Consider the following 16,238-nt stretch of genomic DNA (forward strand, 5'->3'; position numbering starts at 1 on the left):
AAGTGGCTCTGCCTATTCCCAAAAGGGGCTCAACCCTCCAAGCTTAGGCCAGAGTGTCCACAGCCCAGGATCTGGGGGGCAGCTTTGAACCAGATGTCCAGCCTCACTGTCCAGGAATGAAAGGCCTCGGGGCAGTGAGGGGTGGGGATGGCTCCCCAGGCAGAGGAGGCTCTGGGAAGTGGAGGAGGCTTGGGCAGTAGACAGAGCAGTGCAGTGCGTGTGAAAAGGCTGTCTGGTTGGGGGGGGGAGCTAGGTGGGGGAGGGTGTGCTGGAATGCACGGCTGGTGGGAGTGAGGGCTGCTGAAGACATGAGGCTGAGGCGGGGTGTATGACAGGGTGCCGTGGGGTGCCGGGGAAGCTGAAAAGCTACATGTGAGCTCAAAGGGGCGAATGGGTCAGGGCGGTGACTAGGCAAGGCTGTGCATGCCATAGACAAGCAGAGTGTGTTTGGAGAAAGGTGCAGGAGTGGCCTTGTGCCTTTCTAGGGTTGAGCCTAGAATCAGAGCTGGGCTAAGTGTGGGGAGCTGCTAGGGCAGAGTGGGGACCTCTGAGGATCATGAATGCTTGCACATGCATACTAGGGAAGGCACTAGAAGCTATGAGGACATCTGGAGGTACCCGGGAGCTGAGGCTTTGTCCGTGAATGTGAGAGATGTGAATATGAGGAGCTTTGCATGTGTGTGTATGCGTGTGTGTGTGTGTGCGTGTGTGCATGTATGTGTACACATACCCACACTGGGGCCGGGGGGTGTTTGAGAAGGTGCAGGGGTCCCTGCTTATCTGTAGGCTACCATGATTTAGCAGGGGGTAAATGTGTGGAAGGGAAGGTGCTGGATGTGAAATCTGTGTATGTGAGAAGACACGGGGGCTGCAGGCAGGTTTTGGGTCTATCTGGTGAAATGTTGAGGTTGAAGAAGGTTCTCATGTTCTTGGGGATGTGGTAGAAGCTGTGTGTGTTGGGGTGTCTGGGAGTCATAAAAATCAGGGTTTGGTTATGTGCTGGAACTGCACTGTGTTCGGAAAGAAGATGTAGCAGTATTCCTGGACAGGTTACAGTGAATTGAACTGGGTATGGATGAGAAGTGTTCAGGGCTAAAGGGGCCGTGGGTCTGAGAATGTTGCAGGGGCTCCTGTTTGGAGGTAAGGAGATTATCTGAGGAGGTGCCTTAGTACTGTGTACGCACAGGGCCTGATATCAGAGATGCTGGGCTCATAAAGCACATGAGTGGGAGAGTATCAGGATTCAAACTAAGCTCCTGGTGTTTGGGGAGGTGTTCTGGGTACAAGGGTAGCAGTGTGGTGTTTGCATTTGGGTGTGTGTTGGCTATGTGCGTGTGACACAGTTGGACATCAAGGAGATGTTGACGGTGGGTGGTTGGGTATAGAAGCTATGTATTTGTCGGTACATTTAGCTGTAATTTTGGAGTTGTCGGAGCTGTAAGCATACACTAGGGGGCTTGGATATTTTGAACGGGAGTGGGGGCTGCAGTTAGGGGCCCTGTGCTTGCAGAGCAGTTAGGGAACAGTATGGTGTGGGGCGGATATAGGCCTCTAGGAAGATGAAAGGCAGAGTCCTAGTCTCTGGGGCCCACCTGAGGACTGCAATCCCCCCCCCCCCCAGAAACTCCCTGCTTTGGGGCATCTATACTAGGACCACACTGTTGAAAGGGTCCAGTCCATCTGTCTCCACCTGTGCCTTGGCTCCAGGAGCATAGCTACCTTCTCAATCCCTGGGGAGCAGCAATGAATCTCAGCCCACCCATCTGCCTTCAGATGGTCCAAGCAGAAGCCTCCACCAAGCTGCCTGGAGGGCGTCACTATGTTTGAAGAGGGGCTGGCTGCGGGTGGGAAGAACTACACAGAAGCAGTCCTTATGGAGGCTCCTTTGAAAGCCACTGCTGCCAGGCAAGAGGACGCAGGAGGACAGGGTAGGCATGTCTGTCCTTGGGCTGCCTGTGTGGGTCAGTGGCCAGCTGCAAACTCCATGGTAGCCTTTCTCATGTTTTTAGGCTGATGGTCCCTATTCAGGTAGGACCAAGGCCTTGGAAAACAAACACCCATCCAAGCCAGGACAGCAGGCACACACTGGTCCCTGCAGCTAAGCAGACTCCTAAGTTCAGACAGACACCCACACCCTTCCACATACAATGTGCACCACGGCACTGCTCTATGTGTAGTTTGTCCTCGGGCCCCCGAACCTTTAACATACATACATACATATGTATGTATGTATGTATGTATGTATATATGTATGTATATATGTATATACACACACACACTGCATCAAGCTACTTGTCTCTGTAAAACTGAGTATAGCCGCACACCATCTTTTCAAGGAAACCTGAAGTCAAGGTTTCTTTTTTCTTTCTCTGATGATACTGGAGATTGAACCTGAGGTCTCCTGCATTCTAGGAAAAGGCCCAGCACTGAGCTAGGGCCCCAGCCCCTCTTTGTACATATTGTTTATACATATTGTTTATGAACACTTGTCTCATAAACATGCATACCTGCAGGGTAGTTACACACACACACACACACACACAAGCCGTCACACCCATAGCTCTTCTCACACACACGCTGTCTTTCTCATATACTCCATGACAGATAGACTCATGCATGTTCATGTTTGCATACCTACCACACCGTTACCAGGTAACTCCTTCCCACTCCCCAATCCTCCAGACCACCTTTGTGTCCAGGTTATCCCTGGCCTCCCCTGTGCCTACCCATTGAACAGATAGATGCTCTACCAGCTAGGTCAGAGTAGGGCCCCTCTGTGCTCAGGTATGACTCTTACTGTGTCAGAGTTTGGGCTGTGGCAGCACATCCTGAGACCTCTCAATAGGCCTGTGTGTCACCATCCAGATTGTTAAGGAGGCACAGGCATGTAACCTGTTACATGGCAAGAAACAGAGTGACAGTACCAAGTCACAAAATGTGTCCATATGTACAGGTGAAAGCCTCAGGGATACATTTACACAAAGGAGACATCCTCTGGTAAGTTAGTGAGCAAGAAGGGGCCTTTCCTGAGACAAGAGAGCCATACATTTTTGTGTAGGAGTGCGGGCCAGAAAAGCCCTCTTGGCAATCCCCCTTCGAAAGGAAAGAAGAGAGGAGAGGAAGGGGCTGCTGGAGGCTTGGTTTCCTCACCCTGACCTCCTTTAGCAGCTGGAAACTGAGCTGGGGGTGGAAGGAATGGAGACTTGGCTAGCCTGGGGGTTTGGGGAGGGACAAGGCAGAAAACACCTTCCAGATTCTCATCAAATTCCTGTTTGTGGTTTGTAGCCTCCAGTCAGTCAGCCTGCCTCTGCCTCTCTCTCTCTCTCTCTCTCTCTCTCTCTCTCTCTCTCTCTCTCCCTCCCACCCCAGGGTTTCCCCCTTTCTTTATCTCTTCCTGTTTCTCAGTCTCTCCCCATCTTTCTCTTTGCTTACCCTGTCTCTGTCTCTCCTCTGCCTTTCTGTTTTCCTGACGCCTCTCCCTGCCGGCACCTCTGTCTGTCTGTGTCTCCCTGTCCCAGTTCATCTGTCTGTCTCTCTCGGTCTGTCTGTGCGTGGGTGTCTCTGTCCATCTGTTCTACCACCCATCTGTCTGCGTTAGTCCTTCTAAAGGTGCCCACTCTCTCTCTCTCTATCTCAACCTCCTCCTGGTCAGCAAAGGCCTCTCCTGGCTCAGGAGGTGGGGAGGGGGAGAGAGAGACCTGCAGCTTCTGGTTCAGTTTCAGTAGCATCTGGACTAGATGGGGGTAGTTGAGGCCTGCCAGCTGCAGAAGCCGCCACTCCCCTTGGCTCCCAGGCCAAGGACCCCAGAGCAGAAAAGAGAGTCGCAGCAGGGCTTTACCTGCAGCAGGGTTCATACTCCTAGGCAGGGGTCTTACCTCACCCTTACATCCCTATTCTCCCCTAAGCCCACCTTCTTTAAGCCCCAGCCAATGGGAGAGACACAGAGACCCTGGAAGAGGGAAAGACTAGGCCTTAAGGGAAGGAGGGGCTGGGAGCCAGGGCTTCCTGTCAGCTGGGCAGGAGGGGCTCTTTCCCTCCTCCTTTCCAGGCAGTCTCTGGGGACCTCCTCCTTCTCTGGTCCTAGCTCCAGGCTCTAGGGGCTATCCTGGCAGTTCCTGTCAGCTCCATGAAGCCATTTCTACCTCCTGTCTGCCTGCAGAGATATGGGGTGGGAGGGTCATGTGTGGCACTGGTCCAGTCTAGGCACTGGCCAACCCGAGAAGCACAAAGCAATGTTTCCACCACCTACCAAACCCGCATCTACCCCTCCATACACACACATACAGTATCTTAGTGGCCCTGCCCACTCAGGAGCCCCTACTGCAGTGGCACACACCCAGAGATCTGCTGCCTACCTTGCATTCCCAGCAGGCTCCAACAGTACCCCAGCACCCAGCCTTCATCTTGAGAGAGCACCTCACAACATTCTTCCAGGCTGCTGTGTTCTCTCCACCCCCTCTCCAACAGTTCACAGTTCAAGTCCCACAACCGATAGAGAGAATGAGGCCAAAGAGGAAGGCATGGGAGGACACTCTCATCCTCCTGAGACCCTGGGGTCAGATCAGCAATGAGACTCATCAGAGAAGGGCTTGCAGAAGGGACAGAATATGGCTCCTTCCTGACCCACCTCAGGCAAAGTCCATATTGGCTTCACCCTGCCATGCCACTGGGCTGGGGCCAGGGGCTGGCTGCCTCCCTTCACGACTCTCCTTGCCCAGGGCTGGGCTAGTTCTCTCTCCCCCTTCAGAGCAGCCCTCCCTGCCCTCTCCCTCCAAGCTCTGGCTTTCACATCCTCAGCTCTTGGAAGCCTGACTCACTGTTTCCCCTCCTCTCTCCCCTCCCTCCCTCACTCTCCTGGCAGCAGTGCCTCCCCCTCCCCTGAGGGGGCTCTGGCCACAAGGGTGCCTGCCTGCTCTTCTCCATGGGCTCCAGGCCCCCTCTGGGCCAAGGAGGTCCCCTGCAGCTGAGCTAGTTCCCCAGCTACAGAGAGGTAGTATACAAGAGCTTGAGTCCCAGGCTGGTCTTGCCACAGTGTCTGTGACTCTGGGCAAGTGGCTCCTCCTCTCTGGATCTGCATTCCTCTGTCAAGCACTCGGTTGGGGAGGGGTATCTCAATGAATGATGACAGACACCTTTGGGGTGCTAAAGTCCCCCACTTTTATAACATGGGTGTTTCCTAACACAGGGTGCCTGCCAACCTGTGGAGTTATCCACCTAGCCTAGGCCCCGCCCACAGGTCCCAAGAACTCAGTTCCGCTCCCAGACACCTGAGGACAGAGAGGGAAGGCTGCTATGAGGCTGGAAGAATTAGTCAAGACCCCTGGAAACCGCCCCCCCCCCCCAATGCTATGAGATTCTCCCCTCTTCCTTTTCCCATCTGACCCCTCCTCCATTTCCCATTTGCACTTTTCTTTCTATAGTTCACCCAAAACCCAACCCTAGCCCTCAATCTTGGCAGGGAGGCAGGCAGTGCCCCCAGAGTCTGGCTACAGGATAGAGGCAGTGGGGTGAGCCTAGGCCCTGGGAGGTTCCTGGGGCCTATCACTGAACCCTGAGAGAGACCCTGGTGTTCCTTTCCTAGTTTCTCTCTCACTCTCTTCAATGGCTTCGGCCTCTATATTTCCCACTCTTCAGCAGCATGTGGCTGTCTGGGTCTCCCCCCCCCTCCCTGGGGGGGAGGGGGCATCTGCTGGCATTAGCAACAATGTTACCCTTGCTTCATCTAGCAGCTGCCAACTCCACCACACCTAGGCTTTGCTCCTTCTCTCTGTCCCAAGAGATCCCAGCCACCAGAGACAGCACTTGGCTCCATCCCATAATAGTGCATCTGCTTGACCTCACCCAGCCAGACCAGAAGGGCTAGGAGGGCATCTGGTACACAGGCATGGCACCCCTTGGTCTTGGGAGGCTGGCAGAAGACATACATGGAGCTCCCCCACAATCCCCAAGCGCCCCCCCCCATTTCATAGCCCCCTCTGAAGCTTGCTCAGAAGCGCGCACGTGGACACACACACACACACACACACACAGGCTCACAGACTCAAGTAGCCCTGGGGGTAGTATACAGCAAGGGAGGAAAATGACCAAATCCAGGTTAGCTTGAAGGGAAGCCCTGTCCAATGAAGAACAGAGGCATGCTTCAGGATGACATCCCTGGGGGGGGGCAGTCTATCAGGGCACCCACCAAACTGTCTTCTGTCAGGAAGTCATGCCCCAATTACAATCAACTGGAGCCCCCACCCTTTAACATCGTTCAGAATGCAAACCTTACCTCCCTTCATATACCTTTATTTAACTCAGCAGGAGACCTCTCTTTGCCAATAGCCAAGCACATGGCGTGTGTGGGGGGGTGTTGCCTCCCCATCACGAAAGGCCCCATCAGTTAAGCTGGGGAACAATATAGAGTAATCTTGGAAGCCTCACACACTAAAACTGAGAAACTAAACTGTTTACCCACATTACCTGGGGGTATCAGGGGCTCCCTGACCCCGAGACCTTGTTCCAGACACCCCCCAGCCCAACAACCATAATAAACAGCAAAGTCTTTCTCTATGACAACAGATTTCTCTAAGCCCAACAGCTCCTTCCGTCACTACCTCAGCCATAGATCACATTAAAAACTCACAGAGGGCAACTTAAACACATCACATTTGTTTCTCTCTATATTATTTCAAAAGTAACGGCATTAAAAATGGATTTTAGTACAGAAAATAAATATCAGCACGTGGGCCTGCAGCCCAGGCGGAGAAGAAAGCCCACCAGGGGACTATCCCTGGGGGGCACAGGCACAGCTTAGGCACTGGCCAGGGAGGTGCCTGAACGGTCAAACTGCACCCTGGAGATGCCTAGGGAGGGGGGCAGTGTCTGCCCCACCTGGGCACCTGCTCCCATGCCAAACCAAGTGGGAGATGAGTCACAGGTTTGGGTTGATGCCCATGGTCTCCCAAAGCTCATCCCCTCTGTAGTCACTGCCACCTCTGAAGGGTGGGTGCTCTGGGGCCAGAAGTTCACCAGTCTCTGGGGATTACTCCAGCTATTGACACAGGGGAAATGAATTCAACTTACTATCCTGTTTGATTTTTCCATTACAATAAAAAGAAATATACATCTGTTCAAAGGAAGGCGATTTAACAAGTGGCATGCATGTGCTACCTAGAGGGTCCCTCCACAGCTGAACACCACAACGGAGCAGCCTGCCTGCCTGCTCCTCCCGTGCTGGGAGGGGGTGAACAGACTGGTAATCTTTCACTTACAGCCCTGGCTCACACAGCCACACACACCGGGCCACACTGAACAGGAACAAGTCAACAATAGAAACACCCCAAATGCCCCTGGCAGGACTCTGCCCAGGCCTGGGCTCATGCCCCTGCCCTGCTAGCGGCAACAGCAAGAGCGGACAGAATGTGGCCACCCTGACCCGGAGGCAAAGCTTGTCCTCACACCCTGAGCTCAGCCCAGGGAGCTGGGGCCAAGTCCCGCCTGACACCAACTGGTCCAGCGGGAAACGCCTGCCCAGCCAGACAGGCACAGGCCCCCCAAGGGTCCCTCCTTGTGCTCAGGGACCAGGCTGGTGCAGCCCAGCCCTGCCTCCCAGGGTGACGCCTGGGCCCAAATTCAGCTGGCCCTGCCAGTCAAGCACTGGTGCAGAACCGAGGGCACCAAGCTCAGCCCCTCCCAGCCCAGCCCCAGGGCCCCCAAGCTGGGAGGGAGGGGAGACTCCCCACCCCTCCACATCTGGCCCTGGCCCCTAGGGTCTGCGGTAGAGAATTCCCGCCCCCGCTTCTCTCCCTCCTCCTGCTCTGTGCGATCTGTGCCCGCTGCCCGCCTCAGGGACAGCCCCAGCTCCCGCCTCCGGCCAGCAAGGCCCACATCCTTCCTCCCTCAGCTGGCCCCTTTGCCTGGCAGGAGGCTGGGGGGTCAGGCTGCTGGGGAACCCTCCCCCCCAGCTCCCATCAGTCTTCGTCCCCAGCCCCCAAACTCTGGGTTGCTGTCCCTTTTCCTGTAGAACAGGAAACAAGGTTATTTCCTAGTCTCAGAGCCAGCCCCCTGCCCCTTTGGCTCTGCCCAGGGACCCAAACCCAGCAGGGGAAGGCGCCCTTAGCCAGAAAGCAGAGATTCAGCAGCTCACCCCAGCTCCCGACCTAGGGGGCTGACAGCTGTCACTCAGCACCCCACCCCCTGGGGAAGAGGGGGCCGATTCAATCAGAGCCCTAGAGGAAACGTATTGATACACGATTATTTATTTATTTATGCAAAAGTGAGCCGACTTTGTTCGCCAGGTAACCGGGCACGCGGCCCAACCCCTCTGGCCAGGCCGCCCCCAAATCCCTCCTCCGCCCCACACCCCCTCCGGGTCATTAGGTCCCCGCCCCTCAACTCCCAGAGCGCCAACGGAACCTTGGGATTTGGGGGCTGGAGGGGAGGGGCTCCTCCCTCCGCAGTCTCCCCTTTTCCCAGCGCCTATCCTAAAATCCAGCCTTGTTCTCCGCTCCCACGGTCCCCCTACATCCCACCCCCCCACACATTCTCAGCAAGCTGGAGAGCAAATTGCAGTTTTAAATCCAAAGGCGGAGGGAGGGGGAAGGAGGAGGGGGTGCGCGGCAGCGCTGGGCGCGCACCTCGCCCCCGAGCCGGGGGAGCCGCGGGGCGGCCAGGAAACCCGAGAACCCCCCCTCCCCGCCCCCCCTCCCTGTCCCCCTCCCCCTCCCCCTTCCCGGCGCTGCCTGCCAGGCTTCGAGCCGAGCCCAGCCGAGCCGCGGGCCCCGGTGGAAACAAAGACCGATCGCACCGCGGGCACCGCAGCCACGGGGTCCGGCGGACCGGACTGGGGGCGCTGGACCCCCCCACAGTGCGCTGCACAAAAGAGCCTGGCCGGCCGGTCCCCAACGGCGTCTAGAGCTGGGCAGGAGGCGCTACTTACCGGAGTGCTGGGCTGCCGGCTCCGTGGGTCCGAGCCAGGCGAGGGGTTTCGGGGGGCGTCTATCTTCCGCCGGCGGCAGCGACACGGGCGCCCGGCTGCTGGGAAGAGGAGTCGTAGAGGAACCCTCAGCAGCCTGCCGTCGCTGACAGCATGGCTCGCGCCTCGGCTCACATTCTCTGCCGCTAACTCCACTGGACACGGCCCCCCGCTCCCGCGGCGCCCCCCCACCACCACGATTACTCCTTCGCTATCTGCGCCCCACTCGCTTCCTCAGCCGCTCACACACTCTCACAGCCCTGGACACCCCCGCCCCAACCCCCCAATTGCAAACCTGGGAGGGAAGGCGCCCCGCGTAGTCCTCCTGCTCCTCCTCCGCCGCCCTCCTCCCTCCCGCTCTGTCTGTCTGTCTGTTTGTCTGCCTGTCTCTATTTCTCGCTCTCTGCCTTTCTCTGCTCTCCGAGCTGGGTGGGAAAAGGAAATGAGGACAGAAAGCAGACGCTGGCTTTGGGTGGTGGTAGCTGGATTCCCTCTCTCCCTCCCTCCTCCCTCCTCCCCTCCCTCCTCCTGCCTTCTGCTCTCTCCACTGCGAGCGGGGCTGAGCGCAGCCTGGCGGGTGGCTCGCTCTGCCCGCCCGCCCGCCTGTCTGTCTGTCTGGTCTGCCTCGCTCGCTCCCTCCCTCCGTCTCTCGCCCTCGCCCTGCCTGCCTGCCTGCCTCTCTCCGTCTCCGCCGCCGCCGCCGCTGCCTCTGCGAGCTCGCCTTACCTTCGCTGCTCACCATCCGGAACCCCAGGGGGGAGCGCGCGCAAAGTACGCCGGGACTTGTAGTCCCCGCTCGGCCGCTCTGCGCGCTGTGCGGGCGGGGCCGCTCCCGGCTGCTCCGACGGCGCGGCCGGGAGCGGACCCTGTGCTGGAGTATCCCTGGCCGGGATGAGTCTCATTTTATCTAGGACTGCTGATCCTCCTCAAGGGTTAGGAACATTCCCGGTGTTCCGAGGCCCCTACTCGGGGCTCTGGCTGCGCCAAGGTTGCGGGTGGTAGCGCAGGGGCGGGGTCTGAGAATGAAATGAGTGGAATCGGGCATCTGAGGATGGAACCAAAAGGACTGCGACTTTCTAGGGTGTCCCAAACACGTTGAGAGAACCCATGGAGAGACGAGAGGACCGACACTCTCAATCTGGGGACATTTTTCCTTTCGGAAGAGGCTTCTGGCAAGAAAGCGGCTCTGGAAACGCCTCAGCCTCCTTCGCATTTAATGGCCCTTCGCTTCAAACTCAGCCCTGGATTTAGTTCTTCCAGTGCCCACTTTTTATTGTCGTCCACGGACGGCGAGGGCGCAAAAATCCTGGACAATTTGTAGATACCATGCCTTCTCCCGAATTTGAACAATTGTTTGTGAGCGGAATTCAACAGTTCTCCAGCTCCTGCTGCGGCGTGGGGGCTGGGCGCAGCACTTTCACCTACCTCCTCTTCAGGTCACATCTGTTCTCCAGCCCCTGGCTCTGGGCCCCCTGCCTTGCCTATCCCACAGATGGGAATGTGCGCCTCTGAGGAAGGCTTTGTTACCCCAGGGAGGTGGCTGGACAGCTCGGAAAGAATTGCCGCGGCTGCCATTTACCGAGCACCCGGGCACCACGGGGCCCTTGAGCCTTGCAACAACAACCCTAGGAGACCTTATTTCTATCTTAGATGTAAGAGTTCTGAAACCCAGGTGTCCCGATTAGAAAGTGGTGGATCCAGCATCTGGCTAATTCCAAAGCACACTTTAACCCTTGGGTCATAACAGAGTTGTGATCCTCCCCCCCCCCACCTCCCGCCCCTTTACTGTTGACCTTTCCTATCTGTGTCTATGTGTCCTCCCTTGACACTGAGGTAGGCAACTGTTAGCTGAGGTTTGCAGAAGAAACAGATGAATAATGCATGCTCACTGCCCTGCTACTTGGCTACTGACTGGTTCTGAGCTGATCCCAACTTCATGGCTGTGTCTGGCATTCCTTTAGCTAGTGTCTGCCGGCTTAGTCCATCTTGTCCCGTGTCTGAAGTTTCTCTAGCAACTCCTTTACTCCCTGATCCACCTGCTTCTGATGCTTTCCTTGGTCTTGCAGGGTAATGGCTTGTCAACGTGTCAAAAGGCAAGATGGTGATGTCATGCTAATAACAGCATATCCGCACCACCTTCCCAGTCCGTCCCTCCATCCCTCCCAGCTCCTACCTATAGAACAGTTGGAATTTTTCCAGAAAGCAAGTAACAGGAGAGGCTCTAAAAAGCATACTCGCTGATGTGGCAGCATGACCCATGTGGCCAGCTGGAGAGGCCTCTATCCAGGGGACACTTCTCTTGCAGACAAAGTAACCCCAAGAACTGATTATGATAAGGTCAGGTATTAATAAAAGCAGTAAGTAGTTTAAAGATCCTTTGTAGCTTCAAATCTCAACTCCGAGGTTATCACAAACAGAATTTTTGGTGTCTTGCCATAACTGCCACCCTCAGGGCAGACTTTAGCCTTTAGCAGGGAAGAGAGTGAGAGACTCCCAGGTCTGCCAGTCTTTAATTCCTCACTCATTCTTACCCCAGGATAGGAATAGCCTTACTGCTTAAATTAAATTTAGGGAAAGGATGGGATGAGGCTACACAGGTGGTATAGAACCCCAGGAAAGATGGGACCAATTGATATTCAGGGAAAGTATAAAAAGAAGGGGAAGGATGGCTAGTTAGGTGGCAAAAGGTACACAAACAGAAGTTAGGTAGAATTTTCCAAGTATGCTCCAGGTTCTCCAGGCTGCTTCAGGTGTCCCCTCTGCGGAAGTAGTGGGTAGCCCCAAAGTGTTGCAGATTCCTGGAAACAAAACACAGCAGAGTCTTCCTGGAATTTAGGGACAGGTTTTTCTTATGGAGCCTTTCCAAAGTATGTTGGGGAGGGTTCCCCCAACCGGCACGTGAAATATTATGTGGGATCCTGCTGCCACCTAGTGTCCAATCTCCATATCTGCTCCGGCCACTTAATCTGAAGAAGAGCTAAGAAGAGTCTCCATCTCTTTCTGGGTTCAGCTTCCTCCAACCATGTTTGTTTCATTGGAGGCAAAACCTGGTATATTCAGACCCAGGAAATAATTGCTGAAAGTAAAGATAAAATTGTGGGGACCTAAGGTTTTAGAGGCTGTGTAAACTGGGACCCAGGCACACCTGGTCTTACCTTTATTTGTTGTGTGTTAACGTGTCAGAGGCTCAGGTTTCTATGAGTAAAATAGACTCAGGTTACTAAGTGGTGTGTTCCTATAATCTCAGCATAGGGAACGTGGAAGCAGGAGGATCAGAAAGCCAAGGTCATCTTACAGGTGCACAAGGCCAGCCTGGGCTACATGAGAGAATCCCTCTAGAATAAAAAAGAAAAGAAAAATTGAAAACTGGCAAGGTAGAGGAGAGATTCTCAAGTCATAATAATGACAGCAATGACTGTCCCTGGGATTCATAGGAAGGGGAGAAGTGATGGATGCTCCCTCTCTGAATACAGAGGTTCTGGGGCTTCTCAAAAGGAGGTCTGAATTGCTAGAGAGTAATTCAGGTTAGTCCATGCAAGAAGAAACTGAGACCTAACAAACCTTCCTGAACTTTCCTGAGCCACTGAGCTGCAGCTCCAAGAACAAGATGCCCATTGGACTAGAGCCATTCCATCCCTGCTTCACTCCTCCTTTGAATGGAATAGCTAGATCTGGGGCCCAGGAGATCAGGGAAGCAGGAAGCCCCCCTCACAGTGAAAACTCCAGCCCCAGGCCCCCACTTTAGCCCTCCTTCTGAGCCCAGCCCCTCTCCCCTCCCCTGTGCAAGTCCTCCCACATTCCTCCAGGCAACAGGAAACCCCAGCTGCAGCCCAGACTTCAAACAGCTCCTCCCTCTGGGGCAGGGGGTGTGGGAGGAGAGGCCAGAGGCCACAGGGCAAAGGTCAGCTTTGTTCCTGCCAGAGGTGGTGAGGGACCTGGAGAAGACAGAGGGGGGCAGGGTAGGGTCCTTGCCGGTCACACTGCATGTGTGTAAATTCCTGTGTCCATCAGGGTGTACAAGGTCCTGGCTCTCTCCAGCAAGTCTTGGGGTAAATGTGTGTCCTTGGCTCGCCTTCAGTTATCTCTCTAACTGTAGGTCAGCACACTGTTGTCTGTCTGTGTGTGCTTAGCCTGGACACCACTGATAAGTCTGTGGGTGTTATCAAGTGTATTGATATGCCTAGTTCACAGGCCTGGTCAAAGCTATGTGTCCTAGGAGTGTGACTTAGTGTGGTTCAGAATGGGTGTCCTCCTGCCTCTTCTGTTATCCCTCCTCCACACTGGTCACCAGGAGGTTTTTTTTGTTTGTTTTTTGCTTTGTTTGTTTGTTTGTTTGTTTTTCTGGAAGTGGATTTGGCCTTGTTTACTCTCGTGGATAAAACTCTACCGTGGCTGCCGAGCCTCGTGGCTCATGCCTGTAATTCTGGCACTGGCACTCAGGAGGCTGGAGGTGAGTTTGAGGCTAACCTAGACTACATATTTTCTAGCCAACCCGACCCATAGTGTGAGGCACCCTGCACCCCCCACCCCAACCCCCATCCCAAAAGCAAAACAAAACAGGGACTGGAGGAATGGGTCACACACAGCCTTACAGCTGGTCTTCTAGAAGATCAGAGTTTCAGTTCCCAGCATCTACATCAGACAGTCTACCAGCAACTGTGATTTCAGCTGGAGGGAGGGGGACACCTTTGGCATCCACAGACACTGTGTACACACACAACACATACACACACACACATACACACACACACGTAGGTGAGCATGCACACACACACACACAATTTTTTAAAACCCCACAAAACTCTATTTTGCCTTCTAACGCTGTAGCCCAAGGGTTAGAATCCCAGCCAAGCATATGGCTGACCAGGACTCCAAATAACTCATCATGTTCACTTTTGGCACTAACCCACTGACAGTGTAGTACACTCAGGTTGTACCGACCAGATTCGTTTCCTGCCTCTGCATTCACTTAATTCTGTCTCTTGCTTTTTTAAAAGTTTTTTTTTTTTTAAAGCCTGGTATTTTGATACAGGGTTTCAAATAGTCCAGTCTAGCCTAAAACTTATAATGTAGCTGAGGATGACCTTGGAGTCTTGATTCTCCTGCTTGTACCTCCCAAGTGCTGGAATCGCAGGCTTGCTGCGGCAGGCTGGGAATTCCCATTTCTTTTCTTCTCTCATTTCTCTCTTTTGAAACAAGGTCTCTCCATACATAGCTTAGGTTCACCTCAAATTCATAATCCTCAAATGTCCAGCCCCATGCCCCACTCTATTTTAGCTGCATTAGAAAACAATTTATGTGTATGGGTGTTTTGCCTGTATGTATGTGCACCGCGTGCATGCCTGATGCTCTTGGGGGTCAGAAAGGGCACTGAATCCCCTACACCTGGAATAACATATGCTTGTGAGCCACCATGTGGGTGCTGGGATTCGAACTAGTGTCCTCTGCAAGAGCAGCCAGTGCTCTTAACTACTGAGCCATCTCTCCAGCCCCAGTTGCTTGTCTTTGTCTCTTGTTTTGTTGGTGTTTTTAGACAGTCTTACTATGTAGCTTATGTAACCCCAGGTTGGCTTGGAACCCAAAAAGAGCAGCTTGCCTCTGTCTCTCAGGGTGCTGGAATTAAAGGTGTCTATTTGACTGTTTTTATCTTCTTGTTTCCTCTGAAAAGTTCCTGCCCAAAGCTATTGTAGCAGTTCATGCCTCTAATCCCAGCACTTGGGTGACAGAGGCAGGCAGAAGTCTGTGAGCTTGAAGCCAATCTGGTCTACAGAGTGAGTTCTGAGACAACAAGACCAAGATCATGAAACCCTGTCTTGCAAAAAAGAAAAAGAAAAATTCCTGCCCAATTGAGTTTGAATCTTCCTCTGCTCTCCATCACACCCATATCTGTCATTTTCTCTATCTTTCCTCTGAATTTTGTTACCATTAAACTTTATGTATCTTGAGAGTGGGAATTGGAACCTGACACCCCACCATGTCACCCAGCAAGAAGGTTCCTTCATTTCTGGATGTAGTTCCGAGAGTGTCCACTAGGTGGAAGACAAGCATCACTGCAGAGCCAGTTGGGCCACGTGCGTGATTAGGGGTGGTTGGGTTAAGGGGAGGGATGCTTCTTAACTGTACCAAAAAAAAAAAAAAAAAAAAAAAAAAAAAAAAAAAAAAAAAAAAAACCACCTTTGGGAGTGAACAAGGGATTCTTCCAGCTCAGTTTTGGAACCGTGAGACTTGGAAAGTCTCTGGTGTGTCCTGGACTCCCAGACAACTTCTTTCTGATTTTCAAGAGCCATAACGCTTGGATTCCTGTGTCTGACCTCCCAGCCTTATTCTGCCATGCTTCATCTAAGCTACCTGCCATCCCATATGTAGTTCTTTGCATTTCCTGAATGAGTCTCCCTCGGCTATACCTCAGGGCCTTTGCACATGCTAGTCTTTCAACCGAGATGACCTCATTCTCCTGTTTCCTCAGAGCCAATTCATTCCACATACTCCAAGAAATCTCCCTGGGCTCCTACACTGGCCTTGCTGCTATGTGTTGTAATGGTTTACTGTCGTGCTTCCTGGACAAGACCAGCCTAATGGAGACAACACTAAATGCATGAAAAACAGCAGCAGCAACAGGAGGATTTTGAGTTCAAGGCCAGCCTGGTCTTTGAGGTCCATTTCAAAACAACGACAACAATAACAGCAAAGAAAACAACATCCATCAAAAACTACAAACAAAACAACACAAAAACGGGTGTATATGAAATTTACAAATGACTAGGTTGTGGTTTACTTTATTTTTAATTATATGCATGTATGTATGTATGTATGTATGTATGTATGTATGTATGTGTGTATGTCTTCATGAGTTAATATATATGTGAGTTCAGGTGCCCTTGTAGAGTGAAAAATTATAAAGGCCATCTTATCAAATATGTGTAAATTTTTCGCCTTAGACCTTGGGCAGAAAAGCACCTGCCAGCAGGTTTGGGTCCATCTAATTAGTTACAGAGGAGGGGGGAGTTACAGTACAAAGGCCTGTTAAGAACATCCCAGAAACTGACTGGCCAAGGGAAGAACTACACCCTGCCCCATGGTACGGCCTACTAGTGTTCAAAAAAGGTAAAACAACCAATCCTGTGCACCCGCGCGAAAGTTCGATTTTTCCCTACCCCGCCCATATATAAGCGCTATGCCCCTGAGCCACGAGGTCAGTCCCTCTATCCCCTATGTGAGATATGGGGATATGGGCTGGCCCAGAGCTCTGATATAATAAACCACCTCATGTATTTTACAGCAA

General features: G+C 53.4%; 1 protein-coding gene and 1 long non-coding RNA gene across 9 annotated transcripts in view; one reads left to right on the forward strand and one right to left on the reverse strand.

The window, feature by feature from the left end:
* The window catches only part of Ahdc1 (AT-hook DNA binding motif containing 1), a 66,024-nt gene extending 56,296 nt beyond the window's left edge, over positions 1–9,728 (reverse strand). For 4 of the 8 annotated variants that reach the window (XM_034502749.2, XM_034502747.2, XM_076934048.1 and 1 more), the window contains exons 1-2: positions 9,252–9,464; positions 8,921–9,015 (exon numbers count right to left, since the gene is read on the reverse strand). The gene's annotated coding sequence lies outside the window, so the exon portion shown is untranslated. The other 4 variants (XM_076934044.1, XM_076934046.1, XM_076934047.1 and 1 more) reach the window with 4 other exon arrangements.
* Positions 9,729–12,825: 3,097 nt separating this feature from the next.
* Positions 12,826–16,238, forward strand: LOC143442329 (uncharacterized). Its single transcript, XR_013110403.1, has 2 exons — positions 12,826–13,406; positions 15,423–16,238. It is a non-coding gene; the product is annotated as an uncharacterized LOC143442329 (long non-coding RNA).

The sequence above is a fragment of the Arvicanthis niloticus genome, chromosome 5, assembly GCF_011762505.2.
Source record: "Arvicanthis niloticus isolate mArvNil1 chromosome 5, mArvNil1.pat.X, whole genome shotgun sequence".
NCBI lineage: Eukaryota > Metazoa > Chordata > Mammalia > Rodentia > Muridae > Arvicanthis > Arvicanthis niloticus.